This window comes from Lissotriton helveticus, chromosome 6 (genome assembly GCF_964261635.1).
Source record: "Lissotriton helveticus chromosome 6, aLisHel1.1, whole genome shotgun sequence".
NCBI classification, from domain to species: domain Eukaryota; kingdom Metazoa; phylum Chordata; class Amphibia; order Caudata; family Salamandridae; genus Lissotriton; species Lissotriton helveticus.
Genome location: NC_136067.1, coordinates 2030079255 through 2030102808, shown reverse-complemented (window position 1 = coordinate 2030102808; position 23554 = coordinate 2030079255). Strand labels below are relative to the sequence as shown.

The window sequence follows — 23554 nt, the reverse complement described above, 5'->3', positions numbered from 1 at the left end:
GGGAATAACAGGTGCAGATAAACTGTGCCAGCCGGCACCGGGGAATAATTCACAGGGGGACTATATACAGGGCAGCGCCAATCGGGCCGTTGCCAGAACCAACACAAAGGATACAGAATAGTAAATGTGGAGACCATCAGTGAAAATGTAACTGCCTGTCGCTGCTGGCAAACCCATGCACGTAGCATAGATCGCTTTAGGCCTATGTCAAATTAGCATTAGGCATGAAACAAGAACAGCTCTGCCACTCAGTAGGCATAAAACATATCTAGGTATAAAGCATGAACCATGAGCCTAGGATGAAAACGTCAGGTCAGCAAATAAACACATTATGCGCAAACCCACATTAGATTAGGCACAAGCCCATTATGCAGAACACCAACAATATACTCTGAGGGAAAACATTAGGCATCATAGTAGCTGAAGTCGCATTGGGCATAATCATCGTATGTGCTCTCAGTAGGCCTTGACTTATGCATGTGGCATCCTGAAAGGCATAGAGGTATAAGAGGCATAATCAGATTAGCATAGGTGCAACATTAAATAAGCCTAACCCTCATTAGCCAGGGCGTTAATACTAGGCCGTAAGCACACTAGGCGCAAAACCATCATCTTAAACATAAACCCAGCCATGTAGGCATTCACATGGGAACATAGCGGTGTCACTGCAAGGTCATTAGGCATACATTATATTATGCATCACATTAGGCATAACCATCTTACCATTGAGGAAAACACATTATGCACAACAAGAAAACAGATAATGCATGACAGGGGGCATAAACCATTAACAGCAATGCAGTCCTTGAGGGCAAGCGGCACACTTATAAGTGCCATCAGTCTTACAGGTTAGCCTTTGGCGCCACCGCGCCTGGGGAAAATGGAGCCCCTCTTCCGGGACTCTAAGATTAAAGATGCCCAAAGTTGCAGATTAGCTTCTGGCGCTACTGCGCCTGGGGAGCCCCCTACTCTGGGACTCTGGCATACAAAAAGTATGTGGCCCCCCCAAGGTACCGGCCAGTTGGGGTCCCCTCCTGGGACCCGAGGCTAAAAGAAAAATGCCTCACGTTGCAGTGACCCGCAACTGCGGCGTCGCTGTGTAGCCCCCGGGGCACTGTGGCCCTTTTCATGGTGGAGCCCCACGGGGGCTTCAAAACAATGATGGCTGCACGCTGCAGCTGCCCACTGCCAGTCGACGCAGCTGGAAGAAACAAGATCAGCACCGCCCTGACCCAGTGGGGAGCCCCCCAAGTCAGGGCTTGGAGGCACTGGGGGAAGGCACCGACCCCGTGCCTCGACCAACCCCCCTAGACCCAACACACAGCCCCACTCACCGGGACTCTTGCGGGTGTCCTCCTGACTCTTGGGCCAGTGTGCGGGGCTCCCACCGACACCCGGGGGCCCTGCCTTCCTCCCAGCACTCCTCCTGACTTCGCTCTTCACCCGGGTCCCTCTCCTGAGGGCCTGGGACTTGGACATGGAGCCTGCGGGGCTCCGGCTGCACTCGGGGCTCTCCTCCTCTCACGAGAGCCCCCCCCCTTTACGGAGCGAAGTCTCTGTCGGTGTGGGGACGTCAGCCAGTGCGGGGTAGGCTCCCGCCTGGCTCCACAGCAGACACGGGGCTCCCTCGTTAATCCGGGAGCCCCCTCCTCCTCACTTCCGGGTCCCCCAGATGACGGCATGGCTCCCTCACCACACGAAGCCCTGCAGGTGGCGCACTGCTTCTCTTGCGGGGTGGGCTCCTGCTGCGGTCTCTCTCCACGCGGCTCCCTCGTCACCACGGGAGCCCCGCCACCCCTCCATTTGTTTCCGGCTCCTGCGAGGCTCTGGATGTCTTGCAGCAGGCCCCGCCCACCGCCAAGCAGCCGTGGCTCTGCTTCTGGGTTGCTGCGGGCAGCACGGCGGCTCTGCCCTTATCTTTGGCCCGGGCTGCGGCGGTGATTCGTGCCGCTGGGTTTTCAAGTCAGCCCAACTGCGGCACACATGCGGGGTATGCACCCGCTAGCGGAAACACACAAATGCAGGGTGGGCACCCGCTAGCGATAACCACGTGGTGTAGGCTACCGTGGTAGTTTACCCATCGCAAAGGGCGGCAATCACACGGGGTTGGCTCCCACGGTGTTTTTAAATAAACCAGTTCTTCCTGGCCCCCCAGCGCTGCTGGATCCCCGCTCCTTCTTCTTCTTGGGTAGATTAAAGTATAGCGCCTGCAAGGCGCTAGGAAGCGGCACAGCCTGGGCAGGATTACAATCTAGCGCTGCAGGCACTGGCTCCTACCTCTCCTCTGGCCCTTTAGACGTGGCGCTCACGAGGTGCAAGGTCCCACCAGCAGCCTCCGGGACAAAAGATAGTGCTCCTCACCTCTTGGGAGTACAGGCCAGTCCACTATAAGGCGCTCCCCCAGCGCTAGGTCCCACGAAGCAGGGTTGTAGCGCTCAAGAGGCGCTAGGCAGGAGACCAGCAGGCACTACTGGGCAAGATCAGCAGTCAGTGGGCACTAATCAGAACAGGGCCGCAATTCCTAGGAACTGTCATCCTCTGTAAGTGGCACTCCTCCTGGTACAGCAGTCTTTACTCCAGCAGTGGGGCTCTCACTTAGCCCTGTGGACAGCAGAGGGGTTACAGTTGGGCACAAGGGCCAGCACACAGGCCCATGCGGCAGTACCTCCTGGCAGAGTGTCCCCTCATGTTCAAGTCCGCGCTCAGTCTGAGCACATGGCATCCCAGCTCCACTATTTATAGGCCCTCACCCCACCTACCAGACAGTGCCAGAAGCTTCTAGAAGCGTCTGGGGAAACTGGTTCTAACTGGTCTAGGGGGAGGTGTCCAACACCCTGTCTGCTAGGTTTCCCTCCAATAGCTAGGGTTGCTGGGAAACAAACAACTAGACTGCCAACCCACCTCAGTCAGGCGGCACAAACACACAGCCGTGGCGTCCATTTTAAAAGTAGCATTTCTTCACAACAGTACAAATAAATCTGTGCACGCTATTGCACAGCAGGCATTTTCTCACACCTAGTAAAAGGCTAGGGGGAAAAGTGAAACATTTTAGGGAAAAAGGGGCAAGTCCAACAGTATTCTTCTTTTTCACCTTCATACCTGCTGTTTCTTTATTTATTTATTTTTTCTCTCCTACATTATTTCTTCCTGAATTCTTTCTTTCTTTACTTTCTTTCCTACCCTTTCCTTTTATTGCCTCCATATCACCTTTGTTCCTTCTTTTTGGTCCTTCTTTACTTTCTTCCTCTCCTTTGTTTCTGCTTTCCTTTTCTCCTCTTTTAGTCCTTATTTCCTTCCCTTCTTGCCTTAAGCTCTTCACTCCTTTCCCTCTGTTGATTGATTTTTGACCCTCCCTTTCTCCCACTTTTCACTTTTTCTTTCTTCCTGTCCTCCTCCCCTTTCTTTTTTCTTTCTTTCTCTCCTTCCTTTAATCAAGAGCACTTAAGTTACCATTAGGCAGTACCAGAGGATGGGTTTCATTGATTAGAAGTGGTTCTCACTGTTAAAAAGGTTAGAGACCCCTGTGACTAGACTATATATCCTTTGCCATCAGCGTGATTTCAGTTGATGTGATTGCTATTTTGGTGTTAAGTAATTAATGTGTCTTCAGATATTAAGAACAGTGGAAACTTGACTGAATTTCACAAGGAAAGGTTTCTCCAAGATAAGCTTCTGGGCAATCTGACCTCACACAATCCAACATTCCAGGCTGAGCAAGTGGAGAGACAGGATGCAAAGCAGTTAGAATGCTTTTGTTTAAAAGAATATAGTGCCCTGTAGATCACCTAAGACATTTTTGAAGACAATCAACCCAAGTTACATCTGATACATTGAACTAGAGATCCAAAGGAATACAATTTAATAACTCAAAATATAAACAAACATCAAAATGAGGGAAATTGTGCACATTCAGGTTGGCCAGTGTGGGAACAAAATTGGATACAAGTTCTGGGAAGGTGTAAGCGATGAGCATGGCATTAACCCAACGGGAAGCTATTCTGGCGACTCTGACCTTCAATTGGAGAGAATCAATGTCTACTACAACGAGACGTCCTCCAGTAAATATGTGCCCCGGGCAATACTAGTGGACCTGGAGCCAGGAACAATGGACAGCGTGAGATCTGGGCCCTTTGGTCAGCTCTTCAGACCTGATAACTTTATCTTTGGACAAACAGGGGCAGGAAATAATTGGGCCAGAGGTCACTACACAGAAGGAGCTGAGCTGATACATTCCATCCTGGATGTGGTGAGAAAAGAATGTGAACATTGTGACTGCTTCCAGGGGTTCCAGCTCACGCATTCCCTTGGAGGAGGAACAGGCTCTGGTTTGGGAATGCTGCTCATCGATAAATTCAGAGAGGAATACCCTGACAGGATTACAAGTTCATTTAGTGTCATTCCCTCTCCAAAGGTTTCAGATACTGTTGTAGAACCTTATAATGCCACTCTCTCTGTTCACCACTTGGTTGAGAATACTGATGAAACCTATTGCATTGACAATGAGGCTCTCTATGACATTTGTTTCCGGACCTTGAAGCTCACCAGTCCGACATACGGCGATCTGAACCACTTAGTGAGTGCTACCATGAGCGGTGTGACTACCTCACTGCGCTTTCCTGGCCAGCTCAACACGGATCTCCGAAAGCTAGCTGTCACTATGATACCATTTCCGCGCCTCCATTTCTTCATTCCTGGTTTTGCTCCTTTGACATCCAGAGGTAGCCAACAGTATCGGCCTTTGACTGTGCCAGAGCTCATTCTCCAGATGTTTGATGCCAAGAACATGATGGTGGCCTGTGATCCAAGACATGGGCAGTACCTTACAGCGGCCACCGTCTTTCGAGGGCGCATGTCCATGAAGGAGGTTGAGGAGCAAGTGCTGAACATACAGAACAAGAACAGGAGCTATTTTGTCGACTGGATCCCAAACAATGTCAAAGTCGCGGTTTGTGACATCCCACCGCGGGGCTTGAAAATGGCTGCCACCTTTCTTGGGAACAACACAGCAATCCAAGAGCTTTTCAAAAGGGTCGCTGAGCAGTTTTCGGCCATGTTCAGAAGGAAGGCCTTCCTACATTGGTTCACGGGGGAAGGGATGGACGAGATGGAGTTCGTGGAGGCCGAGAGCAGCATGAATGATCTGGTTTCAGAATACCAGCAGTGCCAGGACGCACCAGACCGTCCGGAGTGGACAGAAACTTTAGAGGAGGAAGAGGAGGGTTGAGATAAACGTATAAAGCATTAGTATTTTTCCAATGCAGTAGTAAAAATGTTTACCTTTCATGTAGAGTATAAAAAAATAATTCTCAGAAATAGTAATGAAATAAAAATCTTTCTTTTTCTTACAAACACTGACTGAGGAAATTGTTATTCAACTAAATGCTCTATTGAATGACTAATTAGTGAGTGGATAATAGAGTATGGCATTGAAGATGTGTTGCATCTTGACAATACATTTTTGACCTGAACTCCAAGTCTGTTCAAACTAAAAAGAAATGCAATTTTGAACTATAAACATTGAAATATATTTATTGAGTGGTGATTGGCCACTGGAAAAAACAGGATATGAAAGGAACATATACTAGGATAGCTCATTTATTTTAACTATTCAGCACAAGGTTTATTCATTGTAGTGGGAAAAAAGTCTGAACCTCAGATGGGCCCATCAAGTCTGTCATCATTACAATCTCAGAATGATATGTAGCTCTGAATTGACATATAGTAGTTTATGTCATTTAATGATAGTGCATCAATAAAAGTTGGAGTTGCGCTGTTGTTGCTATGAGCACTAACATGTTTTTGTCCTCTGGCTACAATTTATATTCAAGCACAAGAAGATGATGGACAGAGCGCAGAAACTTTTCAGACACTCACTCCCAGTCACAGATCTGGGTTGAATCCATTATTGTTCTTTAGCTCACTTTGTCACCCTAGTTCAGACCTAGCCATATTCAAGTCTTGACCCTGTTCCTTATAGTAACAGTCTAGCCTGAACTGCAAAGCCAGGTCTTTCCTAAGACCTACGACCCTCGGTCTAGGTCCACTCTCTCCCCGCAGCTCTGCTGTGCCGTCTCTTGCATCCAGACCTCGACCTACTCCTTGGGAGGTTCGAGGCTGCTGTCCGCTCCTGCACCTGCTGCCCGCTCCAACTGGTACCAGACTGCCTGCAACCACCGTAACCTTTTTCAGCCATTTTGTTTCTTAATTTTTCCCTGTTGTGCTACTGTTATTGTGCCCATCTGTATCTTGCTCTAATTCCACCATTGTTTTATATTCTCGTGCCTGCCTGTTCCTTTCACCGCTGTTGCCCCTGCGGCCCCTGCCCCCGGAATTCCCCCTGGAATTCCCCCGCTCCCCCTTCCCAGCCTCTTCTCCCTCCTACCGCCGCTACTTAATGGCAGCCGCTGCGGGTCGCGCAGTGGATACGTGCAGTGGGCATGCCACCGGTGCGCCGAAGGCTTGCCAAAGGCAAGCCCATCTGCACCCATCTGCGCCCATCCGTGCCCGTCCGTGACCCGACCGCAGCCAGCGCCAGGAACCCTGGACCTCCCACTACCCATCGCTACGACACCACCACCCTCCTCGCATTCAACCCTGGAATACTTAGAGAATGCCAACACGCCTCGCCAAACACGACCCAAGGCCAGTTCTCCTGCCTTCACTGCTGCCAGACCCACACTGCCACCCCGGCCTCCAACGCCGTCGACGCCAGCACTGGCAACACCCTAAAATGCATCCTCCTCAAGGTACCCTCCGTACACAAACACACCAATGAAATCTGGAACCTACTTGACTCTCTCTTGCCCGACATCACCTTCTTCAGAGAGACCTGGACCAACGTAGCCTCCGCTCCCGACATCAGCACCACCATCCCAGACGCATACAAGATCCAGAGAAAAGACCCCATAACCACCCAGGAGGGGGCCTCGCCATCACCCACTTGAGCACCCTCTGCCTCACCACCCACAGTAAAACCTTCCCCTCCATCAAATTCCTGCACTTCCAGATCCAGACCAACCCCAAAGCCACACTCCGAGGAACTCTCGTCTACAGAACCCCTAGCCCCCAAACACCCTTCGCCACCCCACACCCCATGCAATCACCTCAACAAACTACATACTCATTGGAGGCCTGAACTTCCAGCTCAACAACCCCAGCAACCACAACTCCACTATCCTTCGTGACAACCTCGCCAGCATCAGACTTGAAATGAAATTAAATAAGACTTATAACGCGCGACTTTGCCCGAAGGCGTCAAGGCGCCTACAAAAGCAAAACAAAAAGGCAGAACCAAAGAGCTAGGGGTAAGCTTTAACAAAGAGCCATGTCTTCAGGGCCTTTCTGAAAGATTGTATTGAGGGAAGCATCCTGATTTCTAAGGGAACAGTGTTCCACCATCTGGGAGCAAGATTGGAAAAGGCTCTGCCTCCCCACGTAGCTCTTCGCACTCGGGGAGCTGTAAGGAGGGGATGTATGACGTTACAACGCATACTTTTACAACGCCTACCTTTACAACACGGTTTTTACCACGCATACCATTACAACGCATAATGTTTTTAGGCGCTGGATAGTGAATAGTTTAATTTACTATTCCAACTCCAGTCCCCGTGGATAGTAGGGAAGGTTATTGGATAGTAAATTAACCTATTCCCTATCCTAGAGCGCCCCCCAGAGCAATGCGTTGTAATAGTTTGCGTTGTAAAAGTTGCGTTGTAATGGTAGTTCGTTGTAAAAGTTTCGTTGTAAAGGCTGTTTCCCGTAAGGAGGACCTTCATTGAGGAGCGAAGGTTCCTGGCGGGAACATAGGGAATCAGGAGGTCATTTACTCCTCCAGACTCTTTTCTGTTCAGGGCTCCGATCACCAAACAGAGCACTTTAAAGGAGATCCTGGCATCAATTGGGAGCCAGTGCAAGGATTTCCTGGCGAGAGTAGCTGACGACCTTCTAGGTGGGTCAAGTACAAACTTTGCCGCTGCATTTTGCACCGATTGACGTCTTTGAAACAGGCCTTTGTTAACTCCCACGTATAGGGCATTACAATAATCAAGCCGGGATACTATCAGTGCTACCACAGTTTGTTTCCGGGCCTGCACAGACAGGTAATGCTCAATTTTCCGCAAGATTCCAATAATGCCCCAACAGGTGGAGATGGTCCTCTTTACTTGGAGGCCCATGTCAAGGGCCGGGTCGATCATGACCCCCAGATTTCGTGCTACGAGGGTTGGAGCCGGACAGGTCCCCAGAGATAAAGGCCACCATTCCGCCGACCAGATGTCTTCCTTCACGCCGAACACAAGGATCTCTGTCTTTTCGCCGTTTAGCCGCAATGAATTGTCAATCATCCATTGTGCGACTGCCTCCATACAGAGTCTAAACTTGGAGGCAGAAGAGCTGACAGGCTGGGCGAGGGACAGCAAGATCTGAGTGTCATCGGCGTAGGAAACTACCTCCATCCCGAAAGATCTAATAAGCCTGGCCAGGGGGGTCACATAGACGTTGAAAAGGGTCGGACTTAACGCCGACCCCTGTGGGACTCCCCACTTCACCGGCAGGGATCTAGATAGGAACTCCCCCAGCTTCACTCTCTGTTCCCTCTGGTCCAAGAAGGAGGCCAACAAGCTAAGAGCGGGCCCCTCCACCCCTATCTCCCTCAGTCGAGATGTTAAGACGAGGGGAGACAGGGTGTCGAACGCAGCTGTGAGATCTAACAGGATCAGCAAAGTACTCCCACCCTTATCGACTGTGGTGCAGATGTTATCGAGCACCACAGTCAGGGCCGATTCCGTGCTGTGACCCTTTCGAAATCCATGCTGCGAATGATCCAAAAGACCAGAGGTTTCCAGAAAGGATGAAAGATGCTGGTGAAGATGGATTTCCAGCATCTTTGCTGGGGCTGGAAGCAATGGGATGGGGCGAAAGTTTTTAAGCACCTCCGGGTCCAGGGATGGCTTCTTCAAGAGCGGCTTCACCACCGCTTTCTTCCATTGGGAAGGAAAAATGCCATCCCTCATAGCCCTGTTTATGATCTGAAGTAAAGGGGGCAGGAGAATGTCCTTACATTGTTTAAGGAGATAGAGAGGACAGGGGTCGAGAGGTGAACCAGACCTAGTCTTAGCCAAAAGGACTTCCAATTCCTGTAAGGAAAGAGGGGGAAAGCTAGACAGCAGGATCGAATTAGCCAATCTAACAAACCCTAGGAGAGGAGGGGCCTGAGAAGTAGGAAAGGATGTTGAAGCCCTTTGAAGCTCAAGGGTCGAGACAATATCAGCTATTTTGACATGAAAATATTTAGCGATATTGTCGCACAGCTGTTGTGAACTGGTGACAGGGTCAGGGGTCTTCAAGGTGGTCAGTGAGTCCACAATGTTAAAAAGCTCTTTCGGCGAGGTAAGAGCCCTAGTGAGGTTTGAAAAGTATTCCTGCTTAGGTCTTATGACCTCAGCCCTATATTCCCTCAGAAGGGTTTTATGGATTTCCCTATCCTGTGTGTTCCCACTAGTCCTCCAAAGTCGTTCCTGCTTTCTACAGCCTTGTCTTAATAGTCTTAAAGACTCGGCATACCAGGGGGCCGACGGCCTTTTTCTAGCGGTGTAGCGTAGGGAGGCAGGTGCAAGCTCATCCACGGCGGCAGAGGTGGCGTTTTCAAACCTCCATACCGCCGACTCCACATCCTCATCCATAGAAATTGCCATGGTAGAGATTAGAGGAGCTAATAGCTCATTAGTTATCCTCCTCAGATTTCGCCTAAGTTCCATTTTGCTGGGGCCCTTCGGGATATTATTAATAGGAGTAGTGTCCAGTTTCAACGGGACGGCAAAATGGTCTGACCAGGTGAGCGGTATGGGGGCATCGGTAGTCAGGCGCCTATCATTCGAGAAGACGCCATCCAGCGTATGGCCCGCCTGGTGAGTGGCACCTTTAACTAATTGCTGCAAACCACAGGCAGATAAGGTGTCTAGGAGAGAGAGAGTTTCTTTTGCCTCTAGATTATCTAAATGGAAATTCATGTCTCCCAAGACTGTTACATACTCACAGCCAAAATAGGGTTCTAGAATACTAAGCAGATGCTGACTAAAATCTACTCTAGGCCCCGGGGGTCTGTATATAAGAACGCCCATGAACGGGACAGTATAGGATGCATTAATGGAAAAGTGTAGGGCCTGGATGGCTTCGTGGGGGGCTGATAGAGGGGTGATGCGGCACGAGTGGGAGTCCCTATACAAAATACCAAGCCCTCCGCCTGTACGTCCCACTCTATCCAGTCTAACTAGGGTATAACCGTCTGGCACTGCCTCTACAAGATCCGGCCCAGAAGAATCTTTTTCCCACGTTTCGGTAATAAAGACCCACGAGGGTCTGTTGATCACGACAAAGTCCTTAAAAGAGACATTGTTCTTAATTAAAGATCTTGCATTAATCAGGAAACCATGCTCTCCGCTTGTGTGGTTTGGAGATTTTGCTAAAGAACTTACGTTCGAGGACCGGGGAGATAGCGCAGCTCCTATACATCAATACCTAAAACACCAGCAGGTGGGTGAAGTATGCAGAGCCTCGGGGGTGAGCGAGTAGTGGCAGGGTAACCGGGAAGGTTTAAGATCCAACAAGATCTGGTGAGGGTACCTGAATCGACCATGTCCACTCTCGATGATACTGAGCGCCCCCTCGTCCAGCTCGTCCTTAGCGCGGATGGGCGCAGACGGGCTGGACTCTGGCGTGACTCCGGCATTACTGCGGCACATACGCCGTGCGCATGCGCCGTGCGCTAGCATACTCGTGTTTAAATAGGGCCCAGGCTAGTCAACCTGACTGCTGGAGCGCTAACCTCCAATGGCGTCCAGCGTCCCTTTCAGACCCCTAAGATGGCGTGGAGGCTAACGAAGAGCACGCAGGAGACCCGCTGAAACAGCGGTGAGGGCACAATTAAGGTGCAAGTGTGTGAAAGTCAATTTAAAAACAAGGTCACAATTAAAATAATATAACTCAAATAGAAAACGGGATATTTAAAAAGCACAGCGCTTTAGGCAAAGCGATTACACGCAGCAGTGGGTTGCCTTGTCAAGGCTGACCTACCCTTTGTTCTGCCCTTAAATGCACTTCGCGCTCGCCTCAGACCAGTCAACCTGACTGCTGGAGCGCTAACCTGCAATGGCGTCCAGCGTCCCTTTCAGAGCCCTAAGATGGCATGGAGGCTAACGAAGAGCGCGCAGGAGACCCGCTGAAACCGCGGTGAGGGCACAATTAAGGTGCAAGTGTGTGAAAGTCAATTTAAAAACAAGGTCACAATTAAAATAATACAACTCAAATAGAAAACGGGATATTTAAAAAGCACAGCGCTTTAGGCAAAGCGATTACACGCAGCAGTGGGCTTAAACAACTCATCCACACACTGTCCCACAGAGCAGGATACACCCTCGACCCCATCTTCGCGGCAGTAAACAGCGTCTAATTCAGCCACACAACACAGCTGCCTTAGACCGACCACCACTGCGTACACTTCGCTATCAACAAACCCAAGGCACCCAAACCAGCCCAACACCCACCACAAAGGAACTGGAGCAAGGTTACCGACAAGCAACTTAACCCCACCCTCACCCGATACAACCACACCTGGGCACCCGACACAAACGACGCAACCAGATAACTCCACACCTGGATCTCAAACTGCACAGACGAGCGCACCCGCTATGCAACACCGACAGACAACCCCCCAGGAAAGCCGCCTGGTTCACCACCACTCTCCATGAAGCCCGACGCACCTGCAGGTGCCTGGAAAAGACCTGAAGAAACACCAAGACAACTAAAAACCACACCACCTACAAGGACGCCATGACCGACTACCACAACCAGATCAGAGCCACCAAGAGGAACTTCATCCACAACAAAATCCTGGCCAACTTCACCAACTCCAAAGAACTTTTCAGTGTCATTCAAGAATTCACTAACCTTCGCAGTGAAGCCACAGACATCACCCATCCCAAGACCTCTGCGACAAGCTTAGAACCTATTTCAACCTCAAGATCAAAAACCTCTACGACAACTTCATCGACCATCCACCAGGTGCCACAGAAGGGCCCCGCCTCCCAGAAACACCAGCCAGCCCACCATCTCCAACTGGACACTGATCAAGGCCGAAGACAACGCTTCAACCATGAAAAGTAACCCCTCGGGCCCTCTGACCTCTGCCCCCCTGACAGCTACCTCAGAGCCGCGGCCGCCATCACACCCGAACTACAGTGCACCATCAACACCAACTTCCAAAGAGGCACTTTCCCATATGACTGGAAGCGTACAGAAGTCAGACCTCTGCTCAAGAAGCCCACAGCTGACCCCACCAACCTCAAGAACTATCAGCCCATGTCGCTTCTCCCCTTCGCAGCCAAAGTTGCAGAGAAAACAGTCAACAAGAAGCTGACAGGATTAATTGAAGAGAACGCTGTCCTCAACCTCTCCCAATCCGGATTCCGACGCAACCACAGCACAGAAACCGCCCTACTCACCGCCACAGATGACATCCGCACCCTCCTGGACCAAGGCCACTCTGCAGCCCTCATTCTACTCGTCCTATCAGCAGCCTTCAACACTGTCACAAGGAACAGCCCTGTATTGGATCGAATCATTCCTCAGCAGAAGAAGCCAAAGGATCAGACTCCCACCCTTCCTCTCCGACCCACGAAAATCACTTCCAGATCCAGACCACCCCCAAAGCCACAGGGTTCATCCCTGAGCCCCACCCTCTTCAACATCTACATGGCCCCACTCGCAGCCATCGTCCGACAACACGGCCTCAACATCGTATCCTACGCTGACGATACCCAGCTCATACTCTCCCTCACCAAAGACCCCACCACTGCCAAATTCAACTTCCAGAAAGGAATGCAAAACGTCCCCGTCTGGATGAGCAACAACTGCCTGAAGCTCAACACCAAGAAGACAGAAGTCCTCGGTACCACCCCTTCTGCATGGGACAGCACGTGGTGGCCGACTGCCCTCAGAAGCCCACCTACCCCCTCAGACCATGCCAAGAACCTCGGCATTGTACTCGACTCATCACTCACCATGAACAGGCAGGTCAATGCCGTCATCTCCAGCTGCTTCAAAACCCTCCGCATCTTCCACAAGACCTTCAAGTCGATCCCCCCTGAGTCAATGAAGATAGTCACCCACGCACTCATCACCACAGACTGGACTATGGAAACACACTCTACGCCGGCATCGACAAGTTCCTTCTCTGCAAACTCCAGACAATACAGAAAACCGCAGCCAGACTCATCCTCGGCATCCCCCGACACGAACACACTCAACACCTACGAAGTCTCTACTGGCTCCCAGTGGAGAAAAGAGTCACTTTCAAAATCCTTACTCACGCCTACAAATACCTACACAACAACAGACCCAAATACCTCAAAGACAGAATAAACTTCCACGAACCCATAAGAAACCTCCGATCTTCCAAACTCGCACTGGCCAAAACCCAGCGTATCCACAGAGCCAGAGCAGGTGAAAGATCCTTCTCCCACATTGCAGCCAGAATGAGCTACCGGCAGACATCAGACAAGCCCCCTTTCTGAATACACTCAGGAACGATCTGCAGACCCACCACCCTCAGTGCCTTGAGACCCTCACGGGTGAGTAGCGTGCTTACAATTCCCTGATTGATTGATTGATTCCTGGACCGGAAACAAGCATCCTGGCACTGATTTCGGTGTAACACCCCTCATTAGCCAAGTTAATTGAATCCAGTGGTAAAGTGAGCACGGGACCCATGTCTGGGCATACCCTGCCAACGTGGGCAAACATAGCAAACACAAGGAGATGATAGACGGAGCCCTGAAGCTTTTCAGACACTCACTCCCAGTCACAGATCTGGGTTGAATCCATCATTGGTATTTAATTAACCTTGCCACCCCAGTTCAGACCCAGCCATAGGCAAATCAGTCTTGAACCCTTTTCCTCATGGGAACAGTCCAGTCCGAACTGCCAAGTCAGATCTTCCCTGGACCAGCATCAAGCATCCTGGGACCGGTTTGGGGGTAACATCCCTCATCAGTCAGGCTAGCTTGAATCCAGTGGCAAAGTGAGCAAGGGACCCAGGTCTGGGCATACCCTGCCAACTTTGGGCAAACAAAGCAAACACAAGGAGATGATGGACGGAGCGCTGAAATTTTTCAAACACTCACTCCCAGTCACAGATCTGGGTTGAATCCATCATCGTTCTTTAATGCACTTCGCCACCCCAGTTCAGACCCACCCATATGCAAATTAACCCTGGGCAAAGCACTAAGCTACGCTCGCGTAGTTTGAGAAGTTTGTGCTACTTCGCACTACGTGAACTGCACGTAGCACAGTACAAACACGCGTAGCGTAGAGCAGTGGTCATTTTTTGCTTGCTCGCGGTCCTCAACGTCAAGTTGGCGAGCGCGAGCATGCAAAATAACATCCCGGTGAGACTTTTTCCTCGTTCGCGATCAGCAACATCAAGTTGCCGATCGCGAGCGTGGAAAATAAACCTGCCGGTGAGATTCTCAACGCCGGGAGGTCAGGTTTCTCAATGCGAGTGCTCACGTATGCTCGCGACCACTCACGATGAGAAACTACCAGTTCTCGTTGAGAAAGCTGCCGCTCGCGTAAAAATCTACTCGAGCTGCAGAAAACTACAGCTCGCACTGTGCAAGATGTCGTTTTCAATGATTGCCCAGTGCCGGATGCTTGTCCGCACTGTGCAATGATTGAAAACGGCATCTTGCACAGTGCGAACAGGGTACTACGCAGTTCGTGTAGTGCTACGCGTAGCTCGCATAGTGCGAAGTGCACTTTGCGTAGTTACACGTAACGCTAAACTCGCGAACTACACCCAGCCCTACAAATCAGCCTTGACCCTTTTCCTTATGGGAACAGTCGAGCCCGAACTGCCAAGCCAGGTCTTCCCTGGACCAGAAACAAGCATCCTGGGACAGGTTTTGGGGTAACACCCCTCATTATCAAGGTTACTTGAATCCAGTGGCCAAGTGAGCAAGGGAACCATGTCTGGGCATACCCTGCCAACTTGGGCAAACAAAGCAAACACAAGGAGATGATAGACGGAGTGCTGTAACTTTTCAGACACTCACTCCCAGTCATAGATTTGTGTTGAATCCATCATCGTTCTTTAGTTCGCTTAGCCACCCCAGTTCAGACCAAGCCATATGCAAATCAGTTTTGACCCTGTTCCTTGTGGGAACAGTCCAGTTCTAACTGCCAAGAGAGATCTTCCCTGGAACAGAAACAAGCATCCTGGGACCGGTTTTGGGGTAACACCCCTCATCAGCCAGGCTAGTTTGAATCCAGTGGCAAGGTGTGCAAGGGACCCACATCTGGGCATACCTTGCCAACTTCCTTTTACATTTGTCACCCTGAGTGGGACGGATATGCCCAGACGTGGGTTCCGTGCTCTCCATGCCAACAGACTCAGGCTAGCCTGACAGATGAGGGGCGATGCCCCGAAACCAGTCCCAGGACGCTTGTTTCCAGTGTAGGGAGTACCTGGCCTGGTAGTTCAGGCTGGAGTGTTTCCATGGGGAAGAGGGTCAAGACTGATTTGAATTTGGCTGGGTCTGAACTGGAAAGACATGGGGAGCAAAAAAACAATGGTATTAGGCCCAGATCTCTGTACTGGGGTGAATGCTTGACATTGTGCAGCAATCTGTCCATCAATTGTTCTTTTTGCATTTGTCACCCCGAGTGGCACATGTATACCAAGACGTGGGTCCCATGCTCTCCATGCCACTGGGTTCAAACTAGCCTGGCTGATGAGGGGTGATGACCGAAACCGGTGCCAGGAGGTTTGTTTCCTGTCCAAGGAGGACCTTGCCTGGCAGTTCGGGCTGGACTGTCCCCATGGGGAACATGGGAACAGGGTCAAGACTGAATTGCATATGGCTGGGTCTGAACTGGAAAGGCATTGGGAGCAAGAAAACGATTAATTTAGTCCCAGATCTCTGTACTGGGGTGAATGTTTGACATTGTGCAGCATTCTGAGCATCAATTTTTCTTGTTCCATTTGTCACCCAGAGAGGGACAATTGATTGTTACTTCTCTAATATTTTGAAGGAATTTTATTTGCATTCGAATCTCTAGTCCCATAAACGTTGAAGGCAAAACATTAGTAACTTCTTAAAGCCTAAATGGTGGGCACAGGGTTTACAAGGCCATCCCATGCACTCACAGCATGCTTTGAGACAGAATTCCCTGCCAACTGTGCTGGTGCTAGCTTAATTTGAACAATAATTCACAAACAATCCATACGGGTTTCTTATTATTATTATGAATACCCAAAACAAACACCTCGATCCTATAAATTACCCCATCCTCTTCTGTCATACAAATCCACAACATGCAATTAAAAAGTGTTCCTGTGAGTTCATGGCACTACGCCAATTCTAACCACATGCTCTAGACACACTCATGACACATGGCACTACGCCAATTCTAACCACATGCTCTAGACACACTCATGACAAGTGGTACTACGCCTATGCTAACCACATGCTCTAGACACACTCATGACACATGGCACTACGCCAATTCTAACCACATGCTCTAGACACACTCATGACACATGGCACTACGCCAATTCTAACCACATGCTCTAGACACACTCATGACACATGGCACTACACCAATTCTAAGCACATGCTCTTCTAACACTCATGACACATGGCACTACACCAATTCTAACCACATGTTCTAGACACACTCATGACACATGGCACTACGCCAATTCTAACCACATGCTCTAGACACACTCATGACACATGGCAATGCTCTAGACACACTCATGACACATGGCACTACGCCAATTCTAACCACATGCTCTAGACACACTCATGACACATGGCACTTCGCCAATTCTAACCACATGCTCTAGACACACTCATGACACATGGCACTTCGCCAATTCTAACCACATGCTCTAGACACACTCATGACACATGGCAATATGCCAATTCTAACCACATGCTCTAGACACACTCATGACACATGGCACTACGCCAATTCTAACCACATGCTCTAGACACACTCATGACAAGTGGTACTACGCCTATGCTAACCACATGCTCTAGACACACTCATGACACATGGCACTTCGCCAATTCTAACCACATGCTCTAGACACACTCATGACACATGGCAATACGCCAATTCTAACCACATGCTCTAGACACACTCATGACACATGGCACTACGCCAATTCTAACCACATGCTCTAGACACACTCATGACAAGCGGTAAAACGCCTATGCTAACCACATGCTCTAGACACACTCATGACAAGTGGTACTACGCCAATTCTAACCACATGCTCTAGACACACTCATGACACATGGCACTACGCCAATTCTAACCACATGCTCTAGACACACTCATGATACATGGCACTACGCCAATTCTAACCACATGCTCTAGACACACTCATGACAAGTGGTACTACGCCTATGCTAACCACATGCTCTAGACACACTCATGACACATGGCACTACACCAATTCTAACCACATGCTCTAGACACACTCATGACACATGGCACTACGCCAATTCTAACCACATGCTCTAGACACACTCATGACACATGGCACTACACCAATTCTAACCACTTGCTCTAGACACACTCATGACACATGGCACTACGCCAATTCTAACCACATGCTCTAGACACACTCATGACACATGGCACTACGCCAATTCTAACCACATGCTCTAGACACACTCATGACACATGGCAATGCTCTAGACACACTCATGACACATGGCACTACGCCAATTCTAACCACATGCTCTAGACACACTCATGACACATGGCACTTCGCCAATTCTAACCACATGCTCTAGACACACTCATGACACATGGCACTTCGCCAATTCTAACCACATGCTCTAGACACACTCATGACACATGGCAATACGCCAATTCTAACCACATGCTCTACAAACACTCATGACACATGGCACTACGCCAATTCTAACCACATGCTCTAGACACACTCATGACACATGGCACTACACCAATTCTAACCACTTGCTCTAGACACACTCATGACACATGGCACTACGCCAATTCTAACCACATGCTCTAGACACACTCATGACACATGGCACTACGCCAATTCTAACCACATGCTCTAGACACACTCATGACACATGGCACTACACCAATTCTAACCACTTGCTCTAGACACACTCATGACACATGGCACTACGCCAATTCTAACCACATGCTCTAGACACACTCATGACACATGGCAATGCTCTAGACACACTCATGACACATGGCACTACGCCAATTCTAACCACATGCTCTAGACACACTCATGACACATGGCACTTCGCCAATTCTAACCACATGCTCTAGACACACTCATGACACATGGCACTTCGCCAATTCTAACCACATGCTCTAGACACACTCATGACACATGGCAATACGCCAATTCTAACCACATGCTCTAGACACACTCATGACACATGGCAATGCTCTAGACACACTCATGACACATGGCACTACGCCAATTCTAACCACATGCTCTAGACACACTCATGACACATGGCACTACGCCAATTCTAACCACATGCTCTAGACACACTCATGACACATGGCAATGCTCTAGACACACTCATGACACATGGCACTACGCCAATTCTAACCACATGCTCTAGACACACTCATGACACATGGCACTACGCCAATTCTAACCACATGCTCTAGACACACTCATGACACATGGCAATACGCCAATTCTAACCACATGCTCTAGACACACTCATGACACATGGCAATGCTCTAGACACACTCATGACACATGGCACTACGCCAATTCTAACCACATGCTCTAGACACACTCATGACACATGGCACTACGCCAATTCTAACCACATGCTCTACAAACACTCATGACACATGGCAATACGCCAATTCTAACCACATGCTCTAGACACACTCATGACACATGGCAATGCTCTAGACACACTCATGACACATGGCACTACGCCAATTCTAACCACATGCTCTAGACACACTCATGACACATGGCACTACACCAATTCTAACCACATGCTCTAGACACACTCATGACAAGTGGTACTGTATCAGTGCTAACCACATGCTCTAGACACACTCATGACACATGGCACTACACCAATTCTAACCACATGCTCTACAAACACTCATGACACATGGCACTACACCAATTCTAACCACATGCTCTAGACACACTCATGGCAAGTGGTACTACACCTATGCTAATGACATGCTCTAAAAACACTAATTACAGATGGTACTACGCCAATTCTAACCACATGCTCTAGACACACTCATGACACATGGCAATGCTCTAGACACACTCATGACACATGGCACTACGCCAATTCTAACCACATGCTCTAGACACACTCATGACACATGGCACTACGCCAATTCTAACCACATGCTCTAGACACACTCATGACACATGGCAATACGCCAATTCTAACCACATGCTCTAGACACACTCATGACACATGGCAATGCTCTAGACACACTCATGACACATGGCACTACGCCAATTCTAACCACATGCTCTAGACACACTCATGACACATGGCACTACGCCAATTCTAACCACATGCTCTACAAACACTCATGACACATGGCAATACGCCAATTCTAACCACATGCTCTAGACACACTCATGACACATGGCAATGCTCTAGACACACTCATGACACATGGCGCTACGCCAATTCTAACCACATGCTCTAGACACACTCATGACACATGGCACTACACCAATTCTAACCACATGCTCTAGACACACTCATGACAAGTGGTACTGTATCAGTGCTAACCACATGCTCTAGACACACTCATGACACATGGCACTACACCAATTCTAACCACATGCTCTACAAACACTCATGACACATGGCACTACACCAATTCTAACCACATGCTCTAGACACACTCATGGCAAGTGGTACTACACCTATGCTAATGACATGCTCTAAAAACACTAATTACAGATGGTACTACGCCAATTCTAACCACATGCTCTAGACACACTCATGACACATGGCAATGCTCTAGACACACTCATGACACATGGCACTACGCCAATTCTAACCACATGCTCTAGACACACTCATGACACATGGCACTACGCCAATTCTAACCACATGCTCTAGACACACTCATGACACATGGCAATACGCCAATTCTAACCACATGCTCTAGACACACTCATGACACATGGCAATGCTCTAGACACACTCATGACACATGGCACTACGCCAATTCTAACCACATGCTCTAGACACACTCATGACACATGGCACTACGCCAATTCTAACCACATGCTCTACAAACACTCATGACACATGGCAATACGCCAATTCTAACCACATGCTCTAGACACACTCATGACACATGGCAATGCTCTAGACACACTCATGACACATGGCACTACGCCAATTCTAACCACATGCTCTAGACACACTCATGACACATGGCACTACACCAATTCTAACCACATGCTCTAGACACACTCATGACAAGTGGTACTGTATCAGTGCTAACCACATGCTCTAGACACACTCATGACACATGGCACTACACCAATTCTAACCACATGCTCTACAAACACTCATGACACATGGCACTACACCAATTCTAACCACATGCTCTAGACACACTCATGGCAAGTGGTACTACACCTATGCTAATGACATGCTCTAAAAACACTAATTACAGATGGTACTACGCCAATTCTAACCACATGCTCGGGACACACTCATGACACATGGCAATGCTCTAGACACACTCATGACACATGGCACTACGCCAATTCTAACCACTTGCTCTAGACACACTCATGACACATGGCACTACGCCAATTCTAACCACATGCTCTAGACACACTCATGACACATGGCAATGCTCTAGACACACTCATGACACATGGCACTACGCCAATTCTAACCACATGCTCTAGACACACTCATGACACATGGCACTTCGCCAATTCTAACCACATGCTCTAGACACACTCATGACACATGGCACTTCGCCAATTCTAACCACATGCTCTAGACACACTCATGACACATGGCAATACGCCAATTCTAACCACATGCTCTAGACACACTCATGACACATGGCAATGCTCTAGACACACTCATGACACATGGCACTACGCCAATTCTAACCACATTCTCTAGACACACTCATGACACATGGCACTACGCCAATTCTAACCACATGCTCTAGACACACTCATGACACATGGCAATGCTCTAGACACACTCATGACACATGGCACTACGCCAATTCTAACCACATGCTCTAGACACACTCATGACACATGGCACTACGCCAATTCTAACCACATGCTCTAGACACACTCATGACACATGGCAATACGCCAATTCTAACCACATGCTCTAGACACACTCATGACACATGGCAATGCTCTAGACACACTCATGACACATGGCACTACGCCAATTCTAACCACATGCTCTAGACACACTCATGACACATGGCACTACGCCAATTCTAACCACATGCTCTACAAACACTCATGACACATGGCAATACGCCAATTCTAACCACATGCTCTAGACACACTCATGACACATGGCAATGCTCTAGACACACTCATGACACATGGCACTACGCCAATTCTAACCACATGCTCTAGACACACTCATGACACATGGCACTACACCAATTCTAACCACATGCTCTAGACACACTCATGACAAGTGGTACTGTATCAGTGCTAACCACATGCTCTAGACACACTCATGACACATGGCACTACACCAATTCTAACCACATGCTCTACAAACACTCATGACACATGGCACTACACCAATTCTAACCACATGCTCTAGACACACTCATGGCAAGTGGTACTACACCTATGCTAATGACATGCTCTAAAAACACTAATTACAGATGGTACTACGCCAATTCTAACCACATGCTCTAGACACACTCATGACACATGGCAATGCTCTAGACACACTCATGACACATGGCACTACGCCAATTCTAACCACATGCTCTAGACACACTCATGACACATGGCACTACGCCAATTCTAACCACATGCTCTAGACACACTCATGACACATGGCAATACGCCAATTCTAACCACATGCTCTAGACACACTCATGACACATGGCAATGCTCTAGACACACTCATGACACATGGCACTACGCCAATTCTAACCACATGCTCTAGACACACTCATGACACATGGCACTACGCCAATTCTAACCACATGCTCTACAAACACTCATGACACATGGCAATACGCCAATTCTAACCACATGCTCTAGACACACTCATGACACATGGCAATGCTCTAGACACACTCATGACACATGGCACTACGCCAATTCTAACCACATGCTCTAGACACACTCATGACACATGGCACTACACCAATTCTAACCACATGCTCTAGACACACTCATGACAAGTGGTACTGTATCAGTGCTAACCACATGCTCTAGACACACTCATGACACATGGCACTACACCAATTCTAACCACATGCTCTACAAACACTCATGACACATGGCACTACACCAATTCTAACCACATGCTCTAGACACACTCATGGCAAGTGGTACTACACCTATGCTAATGACATGCTCTAAAAACACTAATTACAGATGGTACTACGCCAATTCTAACCACATGCTCGGGACACACTCATGACACATGGCAATGCTCTAGACACACTCATGACACATGGCACTACGCCAATTCTAACCACATGCTCTAACACACTCATGACACATGGCACTTCGCCAATTCTAACCACATGCTCTAGACACACTCATGACACATGGCACTTCGCCAATTCTAACCACATGCTCTAGACACACTCATGACACATGGCAATACGCCAATTCTAACCACATGCTCTAGACACACTCATGACACATGGCAATGCTCTAGACACACTCATGACACATGGCACTACGCCAATTCTAACCACATGCTCTAGACACACTCATGACACATGGCACTACGCCAATTCTAACCACATGCTCTAGACACACTCATGACACATGGCAATGCTCTAGACACACTCATGACACATGGCACTACGCCAATTCTAACCACATGCTCTAGACACACTCATGACACATGGCAATACGCCAATTCTAACCACATGCTCTAGACACACTCATGACACATGGCAATGCTCTAGACACACTCATGACACATGGCACTACGCCAATTCTAACCACATGCTCTAGACACACTCATGACACATGGCACTACGCCAATTCTAACCACATGCTCTAGACACACTCATGACACATGGCACTACGCCAATTCTAACCACATGCTCTAGACACACTCATGACACATGGCACTACGCCAATTCTAACCACATGCTCTACAAACACTCATGACACATGGCACTACACCAATTCTAACCACATGCTCTAGACACACTCATGACAAGTGGTACTGTATCAGTGCTAACCACATGCTCTAGAGACACTCATGACACATGGCAC

The 23554-nt window shown here is 48.9% G+C and overlaps 1 protein-coding gene and 1 pseudogene across 1 annotated transcript in view; one reads left to right on the top strand and one right to left on the bottom strand.

The window, feature by feature from the left end:
- Positions 1-23554, bottom strand: part of LOC144762006 (transcription factor 23-like) — a 158221-nt gene that overhangs the window by 131149 nt on the left and 3518 nt on the right. The gene's annotated exons all lie outside the window — the stretch shown is intronic.
- LOC144761471 (tubulin beta-5 chain pseudogene) lies at positions 3890-5224 on the top strand (annotated as a pseudogene).